At 36.4% G+C, this 15,891-nt stretch overlaps 1 protein-coding gene and 1 non-coding gene across 2 annotated transcripts in view; one reads left to right on the top strand and one right to left on the bottom strand.

The window, feature by feature from the left end:
* EIF4G3 (eukaryotic translation initiation factor 4 gamma 3) overlaps positions 1-15,891 on the top strand; it is a gene marked incomplete at its 3' end in the record, with an annotated part of 304,720 nt that overhangs the window by 106,231 nt on the left and 182,598 nt on the right. The window lies entirely within an intron of this gene.
* On the bottom strand, positions 110-214 carry LOC111723262. The gene has a single exon (XR_002771840.1). It is a non-coding gene; the product is annotated as a U6 spliceosomal RNA (small nuclear RNA).

Consider the following 15,891-nt stretch of genomic DNA (forward strand, 5'->3'; position numbering starts at 1 on the left):
CACAAACTGAGTTAAGTTTATAAGCATGAGCCATACCCAGTAGGGGTGAATTTACCCATCCCATATGTTCCTCTCATCTCACTTGATTTTCATTGAGATTTAATTCTGTAAAAATATGGAACACGTTATGAATTTGTGTGTCATCCTTGTGCAGGGGCCATGCTAATCTTCTCTGTATTGTCCCAATTTTAGTATACTTATGTTGCCAAGACAAGCACATATACCAAGGTCTGGGAAGCTAATCTGAGTATTACAGGTGATTGTTATTATGAATCACATAAAATTAAGATTGAGTTCCTAAGATGGAAACTATCTTTTGTCAGGATACCATGAAAAGGATTCAGGTCTTTTAAACTAGTTCAATATTGTATGGAGTAGAGAATTGATTACTTTTTCAATCAATTGAAAGGTGATCTCATTTTTGGTTTAAACATTCCCAGAATATAATCTACAAATAAGCACTTATATAAAGACATGGTTATTGATTAGGTACAAAGAAATATTGTCTGTGTAACTGATTTTACCTGTTTTTTTAATTGTAAAATGGAAGATTACATATAGTGCATATGTATAGGATATGATAGTGCATATTTCAGTTTACACAACAGGATGTGAACTTGGTCTTTTCAAAATTGTTTTCATCCTATAATTCTATATTATAATGATAAATACTTTTAGAGTACAGTTGATAGAAAGTGGCTTGATGACGAATGACATTAAAGGTAGGGTAGAGTGTAGGGTAATGCTCACTAAATACTTGCTTTTGAAGTAACAGAGTAAGAGGAATTGGATGGTCTTAATGTAAAATAAAACATTGTGACTTAATGAGTGATTACATTGCTAACAGCTTTCATTTAAAATTTTTCAAGAACCACAATTAAGTAAGGTCAATATTTGTGGTAGATAACATTTATAATACTGCCCCTTTAATTTTCTAGTGGTAATTTCCCCTGTGTTGAAAAGAGATTCTATTGAGAAATGAATAACCTCTCCATTGAAGCACTTCTTGAAGAGGCCTCAAGTATAGTCTAACACTTGAACTGTGAGAAAGTCCTAGAAAGATAGATTTCCTTTTTGTTGATCTAACTTAAAAGAGAGAATGATCCTCCCATGTACTCTCTGAGACAGAGTTCCATCCCTAGAATTCTCAATTTGCTACAGTATAAAGGCTGCCTTATAGAAAGTTAAGTTTCTTTTTAAAAACAGAGAATCCTAGTTCTGCCACTTACCAATTGTAGAATTGTGAATCCCAGTTCTACCACTCAGTAATTCTGAGTCCTTGGATAAATTAAACCTCTTTCCAGGTAGAAGTTTTTCCATTTATTAAATGGAAATACTACCTACATCATAGGATCCTGTGAAAATTAAATAACAGGTGCAGAAACCGTGGCAAACAATGATGCTCAAAAAATGTTTATGGCAGCATCTGTGGCTCAAAGGAGTGGGGCACTGGCCCCATATACCGGAGGTGGTGGGTTCAAACCTGGCCCTGGCCAAAAAAAAAAAAAAAAAAAAAAAAAGGAAAAAAGAAAATAATGTTTATTGCATTTCCTTTGTTATCATAGCTTTTGAGTATTTAATATTTTTTTAAAGTTGAGATTTAATTCTAGGGAATGAATTCTTATGTTTCCTACTACTGTTAGGTTTCATTATTATGTTTCTAAGAGTTTTTCTTAACTCTTTAGATATCAATGCATGATACTTTACTGATCATTGCTGAAAACCAGACCTTAGGAATAGGCATATCATGAAATACTATTTTGTAATGTTAAAAGGTTTTTTAGTTTGACTCTTCACTGGACTTATTACGTATGATTTCCTTTTTCTTTCTTTTTTTTGAGACAGAGTCTCTGTTGCCTTGAGTAAGGTACTGTGGCATCACAGCTCACTGCAACCTCAAACTCTTGGGTTCAAGTGATCCTCTTGCTTCAGCCTTCTGAGTAGCTGAGACTACAGGTGCCTACCACAACACCTGGCTGGTGTTTCTATTTTTAGTAGAGATAGGGTCTCATTCTTTCTTACTCAGGTTAGTCTTGAACTCCTAAGCTCAAGTAATCCTTCCACCTAGACCTCTCAGACTGGTAGGGATTATAGGCTTGAACGCTGTGCCTGGCCTGATTTTTTGTTGTTGTTGCAGTTTGACAAGGGCTGCGTTCGAACCCACCGCCCTCGGTATATGGGGCCAGCGCCCTACTCAGCCACAGCACAGTCCGCCTGATTTATTTTTGTTTATAATTTTTTTAACACTCATATGCCAGGCAAGGGTGATATGAGGAGAATAGTTTAGATAACACAGGAAAAATACTCAGAAAGTCATGGTAGTGACATTGATGTCATCTGGAAACACAGTGAGGTTATTCTGTAAATTTTTTGAGAAATGATTTAGCAGTGTTAAACTGTCAAGCAAACATTAAAGCACATGAAAAACAAAGATTCTGACTAGTAAGCCCATCTGTTATTTGCTTCTTTGGGGAATAATTCATTGTTCTGGATTTGAATAAAAGTCCAAGTGCTAAAACAGGTTTGTGGTTTATGTATGCCAACTTTTATTTTGTGGGGTGGATTATGGCCTTTTGCTGATTCTTGTAATCTGTACCCTATTTTCATTCTTCTTTTCACCATTTGTTCATTAGAATGCAGGCAAAAGAAATCATAAGTAACACCTGATCCATTGGCATTGCATTTTGTTAGTAACTCTTTTTAATATAACTCAAGATGAAAAAGTTTGAAAATCATACCTGAAATGATGTATTATACATTGTTTTTAAATAGCTGTAACATGTTTTCTAGCTTTAATAAAACAAGAATTTTTTTTTCTTCGAGATAAGAAAGGGGTAAGAAATCGGAGAGAGAAAGGATTTATGTGTTTTGATTTCTCTTCAAACCTATTTTTAAAACTATTTTGTTGACTATGCTTCCTTTTCATCAGATTTTACTTTTAAGATAGTGAATACTTTAGTGAATACTAAAGGTTCTTTTAGAGGCCATTCTTACAAACATTTGAGTGCCATTTGTATACTAGGTACAAATGAGTTTATTGGAAAAAAGCCACTCTACAAAGTGTAAGCAAGGTAGTTAATTTCCTTATAAACGGCCTTGTAACCTTTGTGCAGCAAATGCATGTACAGCTTTCCTTTTTGCTACCGTTTCTAGTTTTCATGGGCAGATTTCCTCATTTAAAAAAAAATTTAGCATCTGGTTCAACAATTCGTTTCATCCAGTCATTGCCTGTGAATTTCTGGATCCACCCTCTCTTCTTCTCCTTCTTTACTTCCTCAGAGAAGCTGTATATGGATATATCCCTAGTATCCCATATGGACACAGTGTAGCTATGCATAATCCGCTGTGGTAACCACTAGAGTCACTTGTAGCTTTTGAGCACTTGAGACATAGCTAATACAAATTGAGATATACCATAAGTGTTAAATATAGCAGATGTCAAAGACTTACTACCAAAGAAGAATGTAAAATTTCTCATTTTTAATATTGACCACATGTTGAATTTTGAATATACTAGATTAAATATTACTAAAATATATTATCAAAATTAATTTCACTGTTTCTCATTTGACTACCAGGAAATTTAAAATTACTTATGTGGCTTGTATTCATTTGAAGACTACTGTGTTGGACCTGGTCTTACCTAGAACTTTTCTGCCTTTGCGTTCTTGAAGTCTAAAATTTCTCTGACCACAGACTTCTGTCCTCCTCCTTTTCCTTTGTTCAATACTATTGTTCCTGTTCGACAGCCCACAATCTTTTAATTCTTCAATCCCTTTTTATTCCCAGCTACCCTTTCTGCCTTCACTTTTCCTTTCATTTACCTTTGATCCTGTCACTAATCATTATTAACTTTATTTTTATGAAACCTTCAGTTCCCATTCTTTCTTTAATTTCTGTATCTTCCTAATTCCAATCCCTGAATGAAGGTATTTTCCTCTATTATGGCTGCCAGAATGAGTGGTCCTGCTTTAGGAATTCAAATACCTACTTGATGGACTATTAAAAATTTATGATATGTTAATATGGGTGGGCTATCCTATTCTACTAGCCTGTAACTAAGCCATAACTTAGTTGATTTGTAATCCTTTTAATAATCACTAATTGACATTCAGTCATATCCTTCACTGGGCTTATATCAGTACCAGGTTGGCCACCAGCAGCCTGACAGGCCATCTATGATATAGCTCCTGAATTTATGCATCGTGAGTGGTCCTATGTAACTTTTTCCAATCCTACCACTTCTCTTTTTTGAAGTGCCTACTGTTTTAAAATTTACTATGAAATGTATATGACATGTTTAGTTTGAAATAACAAATAACCAACTACCACTCACTACCCTGTATACTCCCCAGTGATAACAATTGTCCTGAATTGTGTGAATAGATATTTTGTCTCTAGTTTTACCACTTGTGTTTTACTTCTCTATACTTTCACTGGTATCATCATATTGAGGTTTACATTTTGAATTAGCTGTATTACATTGGGCAAATTACTCTACCATTTCTGAACCTTTCTCATTTTTTCTCAGTATATTTTATTATGTCAAAATAGAAATAACATAAAAATTATAGTGCTGGCTCGGCGCCTGTAGCTTAAGTGGCTAAGGCACCAGCCATGTACACCCAAGGTGGCGGGTTCAAATTCAGCTAGGGCCCGCCAAACAACAATGACGGCTGCAACCAAAAAATAGCTGGGTGTTGTGGCGGGCGCCTATGCTCCCAGCTACTTGGGAGGCTGAGGCAAGAGACTCGCTTGAGCCCAGGAGTTGGAGGTTCCTGTGAGCTGTGATGCCAAGGCACTCTACCCAGGGGGACAGCTGGAGGCTCTGTCTCAAAAAAAAAAAAAAAAAGATTATAATGCTAACCATTTAAAAGTGTACGGTTTAGTGGTATTAAATACACTCATGATGTTGTACGTTAAGTACCACTTATCCATTTCCATGACTCTTTTCATCTTGTAAAACTAAAAATTTATACTCTTTAAACAGTAATGCCCCCTTTTCCTCTCCCTGTAGTTCCTGTAGCCACCGTAGACTATCTATGATTTTGATTACTCTAAGTACATCATAGAATTATTACCATGCAATGGGTATTATTTTGTGACTGGTTTATTTCACTTAGCATAATGTCCTAAAGGTTCATCCATTTCGTAGGATATGTCAGAATTTCTTTCATTTTGTGGCTGAATAATATTTCAGTGCATACCTTATTTTGTTTATCCATTCATTGATCCATTGATTGATACTTGGACTGCTCCCAAGTATGATTAATGTATAATGTTGATTTGAACATGGATGTACAAATACCTCTTCAAGACCCTAGTTTTAGTGATGAAGGGTGTATGCCTTCGGTGGAATTGCTGAATCATATATGGTAATTCTATTCGTAATTTCTTGAGGAAACACCATATTGTTTTCCCATGGTAGCTGTACCGTTTTACATTTTCATCAGCTGTGCGCAAGAGTTCCCAGTTTTTTCACATCCTCTTCAACACCTTCTTAATAAGATTTTTACATCCCCCCTCCCCCCCATATTAGCCTTCCTAGTGCATGTGAGGGGATATCTCAGTGTAGTGCTGAATTGCGTTTTCTTAATAATTAGTGATGTTAAGCATCTTTTCATGGGTGTGTTGGCCATTTGTATTTTTTTTGTATAAATGTCTATTCAAATCCTATTCTAAATGAGTTGTTTGTTTTTTCTTATTGAGCTTTAGGAGATCTCCATATATTCAGGATATTAATTTTTTATCATAAATATGATTTACGGATATTTTCTCCTATTCTGTGGGTTGCTTTTGTACTCTGTTAATAGTATCTTTTTATGAACACATTTAAAAATTTTTTAGATGTCTAGTTTTTTTTTTTTTTGCCTGTGCCTTTGGTAGCATATTTGGGGAATCCTTATCTAATCATGTTTTGAAGATTTGCTCTGTGTTTTCTTCTAAGATTTTTATACTTTCAGTTCATGCATGTTGGTCTTTGGTGTATTTTGAGTTACTCCCTCTACCCCCAGAATTTGGTGTTAGGTAAAGTTCTAATTTCATTCTTTTGCTTATAGGTATCCAGTTTTCCCCAGAACCATTTACTGAAAATATTGTCCTTTTCCCATTGAATGAAATGGTCTTGGCACCCTTTCTAAAAATCATCTGACCATATATATGTGTACATTGATTCTGCTTTTATGCCAATACTGCACTTTTGTAGATTTGTAACAAATTTTGAAATCAACGTATGAGACAGTCAACTTTTTAAAGGGATTATTTTGGCTGGGTATTTTGTTTCTGATTTCACTTCCTCTCTTGCCAGCTCATGCCTGTAATCCTCTACTTTGGGAGGCTGAGACAGGAGGATTGTTTGAGACCAGCCAGAATAAAAGTGAGACCATGTCCCTATAAAGATGAGCTGAGTGTGGTGGCATGCACTTGTAGTCCAGCTACTCAGGTGGTTGAGGTGGGGTGTCACTTGAGCCCAAGGGTTTGCAGTTGCATTGAGCTATGATGAGGCCACTTGCATTCCAGCATGGGCGACAGAGTGAGACCCTGACTCAAAAACTCCACCCCCGCAAAATTATTTTGGTTATTCAGGATCCCATGAGATTCCATATCAATATTATAATGGATTTTTTTTATTTCTGCAGGACACACCATTGGGATTTTTATAGGGATTGTATTGAATCTCTGTAGATCACTTTGGGTTTTATCTGCATTTTAACAATATTAAGTCTTCAAATCCATGAATGGGGATATCTTTACATTATCAAAGTCTCTCAGTTAACATTGTAAACTCATCCTAGAAAAAGTGCAATGTACTTTGTTATAGTTTCCCCTTGGGAAGCTGTCAGCTTATGTATTGACACCAGTGCTTAGTACACTCATTAGAGCTGTCGTCCTTAATGTTATTACAATATCTTCCTTTCAATATTTCCTTTATTTGGGGGTAAAGAAAAAAGTCATTGGGGTCCAGATCAGGAGGGGTGGGAGGATGTTCCAATACAGTTACTTGTTCAGACTAAAATCTCCTTCATAGGCTGCCTGGTGAGGTGAGCTCGTGCATCATTGTGATACAAAAGCCACGTGTGCTTTCTTATGCCAAGATTTTCATTTACTATTTTCCTGTTTCTCTATTTATGTATCTCGGTCTGCTGCGCTTGTCACAGTCAGCCAACAGTTTTGACACATAATTCAACAAAGTTTTGTGGCTAGGTGCAGTGGCTCATGCCTGTAATCCTAGCACTCTGGGAGGCTGAGGTGGGTACATCACTTAAGCTCAGGAGTTCGAGACCAGCCTGAGCAAGAGCAAAATACCCCATCTCTACTAAAAAGAGAAAAACGAGCAGGGCGTGGTGGCACATGCCTATAGTTCTAGCTATTTGGGAGGCTGTGGCAAGAGGATCACTTGAGCCCAAAAGTTTGAAGTTGCTGTGTGCTATGACCACGGTACTCTACCCGGGGTGACAGAGTGAGATTCTTTCTCAAAACCAAACCAAACAAAACAAAACAAAAACAAGTTTTGCAGTGTTTTCATTAGTTCTGGTTATTATTAGCTACCTGGACTGTCTTAATCAGTGATGCTTTCTCTGCAAAAAACATTTAATCCATTTGTACATTGCTGTTTTCTTCATGGCATTATCTCCATAAACTTGGACTAACATGTTTCTTATTTCACTTCCTCTCTTGCCAAATTTAACAAGTTATTTACAGATGTTTGTTGTTACTCTAATTCAAGCTCTGACATTTCTTGCAATAGCGCATAGAAACACGCAACAACAATAATGATCACCACATAGAAAGGCAGTGCCACACAGTGATGTGAACACAGCTGTGAAGACACTGATATACCAAGGTTATGAAACATTATCAGTTTTTTGTATAGTGCCACTAAGGTAAGCACATGATCGCAAGTTCTTGGACTTAATTATCAGACATTAGCATTTAGGTCTTCTTCAATTTCTTTTGGCAGTCTTTTGTGCTTTTTATTGTACAAGCCTTTTACCTCCTTGCTTTAGTTACTTTCTAAGTGTTCTTTTTGATGCTATTGTAAATGGTTTGTATTTTCTTCTTTAGACTGTTCATTGTTAGTATGTGGAAATGCAGTCAACTTTTATGTGTTTATTTTATCCTGCTACTTTCCTGAAACCATTTATTAATTCTGATAGTTTTTTGTATGGAATCTATAGGTTTTCTACATATAAATTAATCTCATTAGTGAACAGGTAATTCTACTTTATCCTTTACTCTTCATTTTCTTGCCTACTTTCTCTGACTGTAATTTCTACTATTGTGTTGAATAGAAGTGGTGAAACAGGCCATTCTGGCCAGGGCCAGTGGCCCAAGCCTGTAATCCTAGCACTGTAGGAGGCTTAGCAGGTAGATGCTTGAGCTCAGCCTAAGCCAAGAGTGTGACCGCTTCTCTACTAAAAATAGAAAAATTAGCGTGGCGTGGTACGTGCCTATAGTCTCAGCTACTTGGGAGGCGAGGCAAAGAGGATCACTTGAGCCCGGAAATTTGAGGTTACTATGAGGTATGATGATGCTGCAGCACTCTTTCAGAGCAATGGAGTGAGACTCTGTCAGACTGTATATGTGTGATACCTATGGAAAATCATATATCAAAGACTGTTAACCTAAAAAAGTGGGGGGTTCATAGAGCATTCTTGTGGGTTTTTTTTTTTTTTTTTTTTTTGGTGACAGAGTCTCACTCAGTTACCCTGGGGTTGAGTGCTGTGGTGTCATAGCTCACAGTAACCTTAAAGTCTTGGACTCCAGTAATTCTCTTGCCTCAGCCTCTCGAGTAGCAGGAGCTATAGGCACCTGCCACATTGCCTGGCCATTTTTAGAGATGGGGTCTTGCTCTTGCTCAGGCTAGTCTCAAACTCCTGAGTTCAAGCAGTCTACCTGTCTTGGCCTCCCAAAGTGCTGGAATTATAGGTGTGAGCCACCATGCCTGGCCAAGAATTATTTTTAAATTTCAGAATAATGTGAGGGTATAAATTATCCAATTACATTGTTTGTGTTTGTAAGGTAAAGTCCAATTATAGCTGAGCCCTTTACCCAGGAGGTGTGCCATATATCCTTACATTGTGCCCCTTAGGCAAAAGCCCCTCCCTCTTCCCTTCTTTCCTCCCACTTGAATTTAATGTATTCTTTTCTTTGTGTGGGTGTGTAGTTGTTCGTATACTGGTTTCATATTAGTATTGAGTACATTGGATATTTTGCTTTTCCATTCTTGTTATACTTTACTAAGGAATATGTTCTTCAACTCCATCCAGGTAAATACAAAAGATGTAAAGTTTCTAACTTTTTTATGGCTGAATAGTATTCCATAACACACATGTAACACAGTTTATTAATCTATTTCTGGGTTGATTCCATATCTTGGCAATTGTGAAAGGCACTAAGCATTCTAGTGCAAATGTCTTTATGGTAAAATGATTTTTTAACTTCTGGGTAAATACCTAGTAGTAAAATTGTGGGATCAAATGGAAGTTCTATTTTTAGCTTTTTGAGGATTCTCCATATTTGAAGGTGGTTTTGATTTGCATTTCTCTGATGATTAGGGAAGATGAGCTTGTTTTCATGTGTTTGTTGGCCATTCATCTGTCTTCTTCCAAGAAGTTTCTGTTCGTGTCTCTTGCCTTCTGATAAATCAAATTGTTTATTCTTCTCTTATTGGTTAGTTTGAATTCTCTGTACATTCTAGTTATCTGCCTTTTGTCATATTTATAGCATGCAAATATCTTTTCCCATTCTGAAGGTTGTCTGTTTGCTTTAGTTGTTGTGCCCTCAGCTGTGCAGAAGGTTTTTAGCTTGATATGTCACATTTTATTTATTTTTGGTGTTGTTACAGTTGTCAATGGCATCTTCATAAAATCTTTTCCCAGGCCAATATCATTTAGAGTTTTCCCCATACTTTCTTCTAGAGTTTTTATCATTTCATGAATGATAAAACTTTATCAAAAATTTAAATCTTTTATACAGCATGAGTCAATTTTTCTAAGTGGTGATATGTGCTGGCCCAGTTTTAGTCTTATACATGCAGCTAACCAGTTCAGCCAGCACCATTTATTAAATAGGCATTCTTTAGTCCATTGTATGCTTTTGTTCGGTTTATCCAAGATCTTAAGGAAAAACTTTTAGCCTTTGACTGTTGTCTTTTTTTTGTTTGCTGTAGGCTTTTCATATATGGTATGTATTTTGTTGAGGCTGCTTCCTTGTATTTCTTGTTTGTTGGGCGTTTTTATTGTGAAAGAGTGTTGAATTTTGTCAAATGATTTCTTCTGTTTTCTCTCTCACTCTTTTTTTTTAATTTTTGGACATAGAATCTCATTCTGTGCCCTTGCTAGAGTGTTGTGGCATCATCATAGCTCATAGCAACTTCAAACTCCTGGGCTCCAGCAGTCTTCTTGCCTCAGCCTCCTTGAGTAGCTAGGACCACAGGCATCTGCCACAATGCCTAGATAATTTTTCTATATTTAATAGAGATGGAGTCTTGCTCTTGCTCAGGCTAGTCTCGAACTCCTAAGCTCAGACAGTTCACCTCTGCTTTGGCCTCCCAGAGTGCTAGGATTGTAGGTGTGAGCCATCGTGCCCAGCTTCTTTTCTCATTTTTAAAATGATTTCCTTTATAGAGATTTTGTATGATTAAAGCAGATAATGTGTGTAGCACAAATACACCCAATAAAATGAGTTTACGTGTTCTTTGGAACTTTCTTCTTTGTGTTGCTGACTCCTAGTTAATGGACTGTTGTTGACTGTGCTCTGTGCGTGTCTAATTATTCTCTAGACTTTTGTACCTGGGAGTCTCTATGACAGAATTACAAATGAATTACCACTTTAGCAGAGAAAAAACTTCTGCAAAGGCTGTAAGAGAAAATGATAGTAGCATTTTTGAGGGAAATGAATAAGGTAAATGTGGCAGGAAAGTAATGGTGTATGAGGTGAGGTCAGAATTTGGCCTGGAACTCAATTATTTTGGGTTCTATTACCATTCTTAGCCATCTAAACTTATAACCTTTGAACATCAGCATTCCATCCCTTACATCTTTTTGCTAAGAAAGTCTTGCTGTTGCGTTATACTGATTAACTCCGAAAGCTGCCTCCTTTGTTTATATTCATTGTGGCAGATCAGACCCTTATCTTTCTGTACCTGGGCTGTTGAAATGCCTTCCTATGATCACAGCACCAGTCTCTTCTCTAGAATTTCATATTGTTGCAGTAGTTCTCTTTATTAAACAATTTGGATGATACTGCTGCCTTGTTCAACATCTCCTAGAATTACTTTCATGGTAAAATCCTTAGTTAACTTGACACATCTTTTAGTCTAGTCCTAATCTATTCCTTGACCTCACCTCCTCTCACTCTGCCTCATTCACATCTGTGGCATTACTGATCTGAAAGATTTAGCAGATATGCCCTACTTTTTTAAGTTGTTGTGTTCCTGTTTATACTCTTTGTTTTGCTTACACATGCCATCCCCTCCTACAAGCTCACTAACCCATCACTATCCAACTGTCATCTCTATAGGCTCCATAACAATTCCTTCTCCCAGGAAGATTTGATTACTTTTTTCTTTGTACTTTTGGACATATTATTCACAGTCTTTATGCAACTTTCTGTAACATACTTTTTTTTTACATTTGTTAAGTAAGTTGTAATTGTCTGCACGCGAGTCTGCACATGAGTCATGTCTCTGTCAACTTTATATGTGTGACCTAATGGTTTATGCTGCAAACTATCAAAGACCAAAACTCCACACAAACTTGTTGGATTGCTTTATTTTAAATCAGGTATTGTTTGGGGGTTTATTTCCTTCCAGTTTGAGTAGAAGTTTTTGTCTGGCTAATGCTTTTCACAGATACACTAAATCTATTTTCAAAGGAAGGAAAACTGAAAGCAATTATGTTTTGAGATTTGTTATTCATAGTAGAAGAATATTGACCATGTCATTTAGGAATGCTTTACAAAGAAAATCTAGGAAGTACATTGGTTGTGTCCAAAAAAAAGTATAAGCTACATGGACAGTATAGTGGGGCTACATTCACTTATAGTTCAGCTGGAAAGACTTGTTATTTTCAAATAGACCTGGCTTAATTGAGATGAAGTTTGCCAGCCTAATTAGCTTTTTGTTTTTGCTTGTCTTTGTTTTTGTATTATTGGAAGCTTCTGTTGGTTGCAGTAGTGATAGAACCATGAGATAGATGCCTTAGTTTTACTGTAGACTGGTGGGTGCCACTGAGGGATACTTTTCAGAAAGTGTAACTTATTATTAGGAATAGAAGGAGAAGCCTAATGTTGCAGTGGAAATTTTATTGGGAACAGGAAGTGAAAGGCTATTGGTGGGTGACTCAGCTGTTTTTGAACCTATCTCATGTGATTGAGTGTGCATGATGTCTGTTTATTCTCGGTGGAGTCACATTCTCTATGGGAGTCACATTACAAAGCAGGCATAATATTTATTTGACCAGCTCAGTGTTGATCTAAAAATAACTTGTGGATTTTTTTTTTGTTTGTTTTCATACTACATTTAGCATCATGAGATAGAAAAATAATGGACACCTATCAGTGAATGCTTTTCCCTTAAAAGAACTTTGACTATATAATCAGCCAATACTATTTCACTTCTTTGAATATAAAGATGAAAGTTTTGGTAACTAAGTAGAAGGTAGGAGAAGAAGATAACTTTTACATTATCTAGAAAATAATTCTGCACTATTTCATTTTACTGTATATTCTGAACAGATATGCATTTTGGGTGCTTTAGGACCATCATGGAAATATTTATGTACTAATATTTTTATAGGAACTTTTTTCCTTTTTGTGAGGTTGTAGCAAATGCTTTTTTGAAATGGAAGTGTTAGTGCTGTTTATTTGCTGGATTTTATGTTAATATTAAATTATAGTAGTAATATTTTTACTTTGATTTTCTTGATTTATTCGTCTTGTACTGAAGGTTTATGCCTGCTGTGTTCTGTAATTGAGTCTTAAGTGTGTCAAAATTTGATTACTATTATGCTGTATACCTATTTATATACTTGGCTCTGAAAGAGAGCACTTGGAAGTCTGAGCATGCATAATAATCATAATCTGCTCATTTGTCTGGGAAGCAGTGAGTCATTATGATTTATTTATTCTTTTTGGCATTTGAGCGTTCTTGTTCTTTGAAGTGTAGCATATGCAGCATATAAACTTTAGTCTGAGATTATTTCAAGAGAGAAAGAAATTGGATTCATTAAGAAGAAGTAAATGGCAGCATTCTGTTTATAATAATGCTTATCTAAGTGGGAAAATTTTATCAGTATAATAATCTATAGAATTATATTACTTCCAGTGCTTCATATTCTCTATAAAGTGTACATAACTTTTGATGGTTGATTGAAAAAAACTCATGCCTTAAATTTGTACTGTATTTTTTCATTCTATGCTTCAAAAAAATATTAACCAAACATCAGAGGATTTAAGTGTGTGAATTCGGTATTCTACTGTTGTTAAAATATTTTATGGATTTCTATTTTTGCACTTGTAGATACAGTCATTCAGAATTTTGTGTTAACTTAGAATGAAATAGTAAAGTGCGTATCTTCTGATTTGACACCATTTGAAAGACATCCAACAATTTTACTTGGGTATATGTGATCAAAAACCTGTCTTTACTTATCACAGTAGATAAATAGCGAATGGATCATTTCTATTAAAATTATCTGGGGATGAAAACCTACATTAAAAAGCATAGTGTTTTGGCATATTTCATAGAACAAACAAGAAAATGGCTTTAAGCAGGCTCATCTGTTCCACGAGGGAGAAATTCAGATTCGGAAAAAGAGAAAGTGGTTTCTTAGTTTCTGGGTGGTTGGCAGTTGGGAGAGGTATGTCATTAACCCCTGGTTGACATGTAGAAAAGAAAATATTTTTCTCAACTTTCTTTGCAAGATGGGAAAATAAATGTTCTGCTTGGATCTTTCTTTTTCCTTCTATGGAAATATAAACTTGTTTTTCCCCTTCATTGATATTTAGGAAAGGTATCATGTTTTGTGCAGGTTGGTAATTGTTGATTTTAAAATATGTATTGGAGTGGCTCCCGGATATAATCCTAGAACTTTGAGGAGGCTGAAGTGGGCGGATTGCTTGGGATCAGGAGTTTGAGACAAACCTGAGCAAGAACGAGGCCGTAGCTCTACTAAAAATAGAAAAAAATTAGCTAGGCGTTGTGGCAGATACCTGTAGTCCCAGCTGCTTGGGAGGCTGAGGCAGTAGGATCCCTTGAGCTCAAGAGTTTGAGGTTGCTGTGAACTATGACTCCATGACAATCTATCCACGGTGACGAGAGTGAGACAGTGTCTCAACAACAACAAAAAAATTTGTTTGGATGGTTTTGTATAGCTTCTTAGCGTTTAGGAGTTTCACGTAGAATATAGTATCATATCAGATTGGCAGTGTTCAGACAGTTCTACTTTGTCAAGTATTGTTTAAAATTTGGTTGGGCTTGGAGGCTCATGCCTATAAGTTCCAGTATTTTGGGCAGCAGTAGGCAGGAAGATCATTGGAGGTCAGAAACTGGAGACCAGTCTGAACAATGTAGCAAAACCCTTATCTCTATAAAAAATAAGAAACACCAGCCACTCATGGTGGTGTGTACCTGTAGTCCCCTGTACTCAGAAGCCTGAGGCAGGAAGATTGCTTGAGCTCAGGAGTTTGAGGTTGCAGTGAGCTATTATTGTGCCAGTGCATTCCATGCTGAGCTATAGACCAAGACCTAGTCCCTAAAAAATAAATAAAATTTAACAAGATACAAGAGTGTATAAGTATATATGTACAAATATATTTTAATTTGACAACCAGTTAGTAAAATGGGATAAATGCCTTTGAAACAAATTTGTTTGATAACAGACTTTTGTGAGAAGGTAATATTGTTATAGGTACTTTAAATATATTTTTAATTGTGGTAAAATGCAAAAAACATAAAATTTGTCTCATCCTTTGTTGCTATATAAAGGAATACTTGGGGTTGAATGATTTAGAAAGAGGAGATGTATTTAACTCATGATTCTGCTGGCTATACAAGAAGCATAGTGGCAATATCTGCTTCTTTTGAGGCATCTCAGGAAACTTCCACTAAGGGTGGAAGGCCAAGGGACAAGTATGGAACCAAGAGAGAGCTGAGAGAGGTGCCAGGGTCTTTTCAACAACCAGCTCTCATGGAAGTAATAGAGCATGAACTCACTCCCAAGAGAATGGCGTCGAGCCATTCATGAGGGGGATCTGCCTTTATGACCTAGACATCTTTCATTAGCCCCCACTTCCAACATTTGGGGACCAGATTTTAACATGAGATCTGGAGGGGTCAAATATCTAAATCATAGTACCACCTTAATAATCCTTAAATGTACAACTCAGTGGTATTAAGTACATTTACATTGTTGCACAGATATTAACCACTGTTTCCATAAACTTTATCATCTTGCAAAACTCAAGTTCTTTGCCCATTAATACAGGTGAATGTCTCTCTCTCTCTCTCTCTGTTTCTCTCTCTCTCTTTTTGAGACTGAGTCTCAAATATAGGTTGACTCTCTCTCTCTCTCTCTCTCTTTTTCTGAGACTGAGTCAAACTCTGATGCCCTGGCTAGAGTGCTATGGTCCCAGGCTCAAGCAGTCACCCTGCCTCAGCCTCCCGGGTAGCTGGGAATACCGGTACCCTCCACAAAATCTGGCTACTTTTTCTATTTTTTAATAATGATGGGGGTCTCACTCTTGCTCAGGCTGTTCTTGAGTTTCTGACCTCAAGTGACCCTCTTGCCTTGACCTTCTAGAGTGCAAGGATGTCTCTACACCTGGAACCCATCACTTTGTTAATAGTATTATTCATATATTTTTTTCCTGATTACATTTTTTTTTTTT

Source organism: Otolemur garnettii, unplaced genomic scaffold (assembly GCF_000181295.1).
Source record: "Otolemur garnettii isolate 467f Iridium unplaced genomic scaffold, OtoGar3 scaffold00009, whole genome shotgun sequence".
In the NCBI taxonomy this organism is placed as follows: domain Eukaryota; kingdom Metazoa; phylum Chordata; class Mammalia; order Primates; family Galagidae; genus Otolemur; species Otolemur garnettii.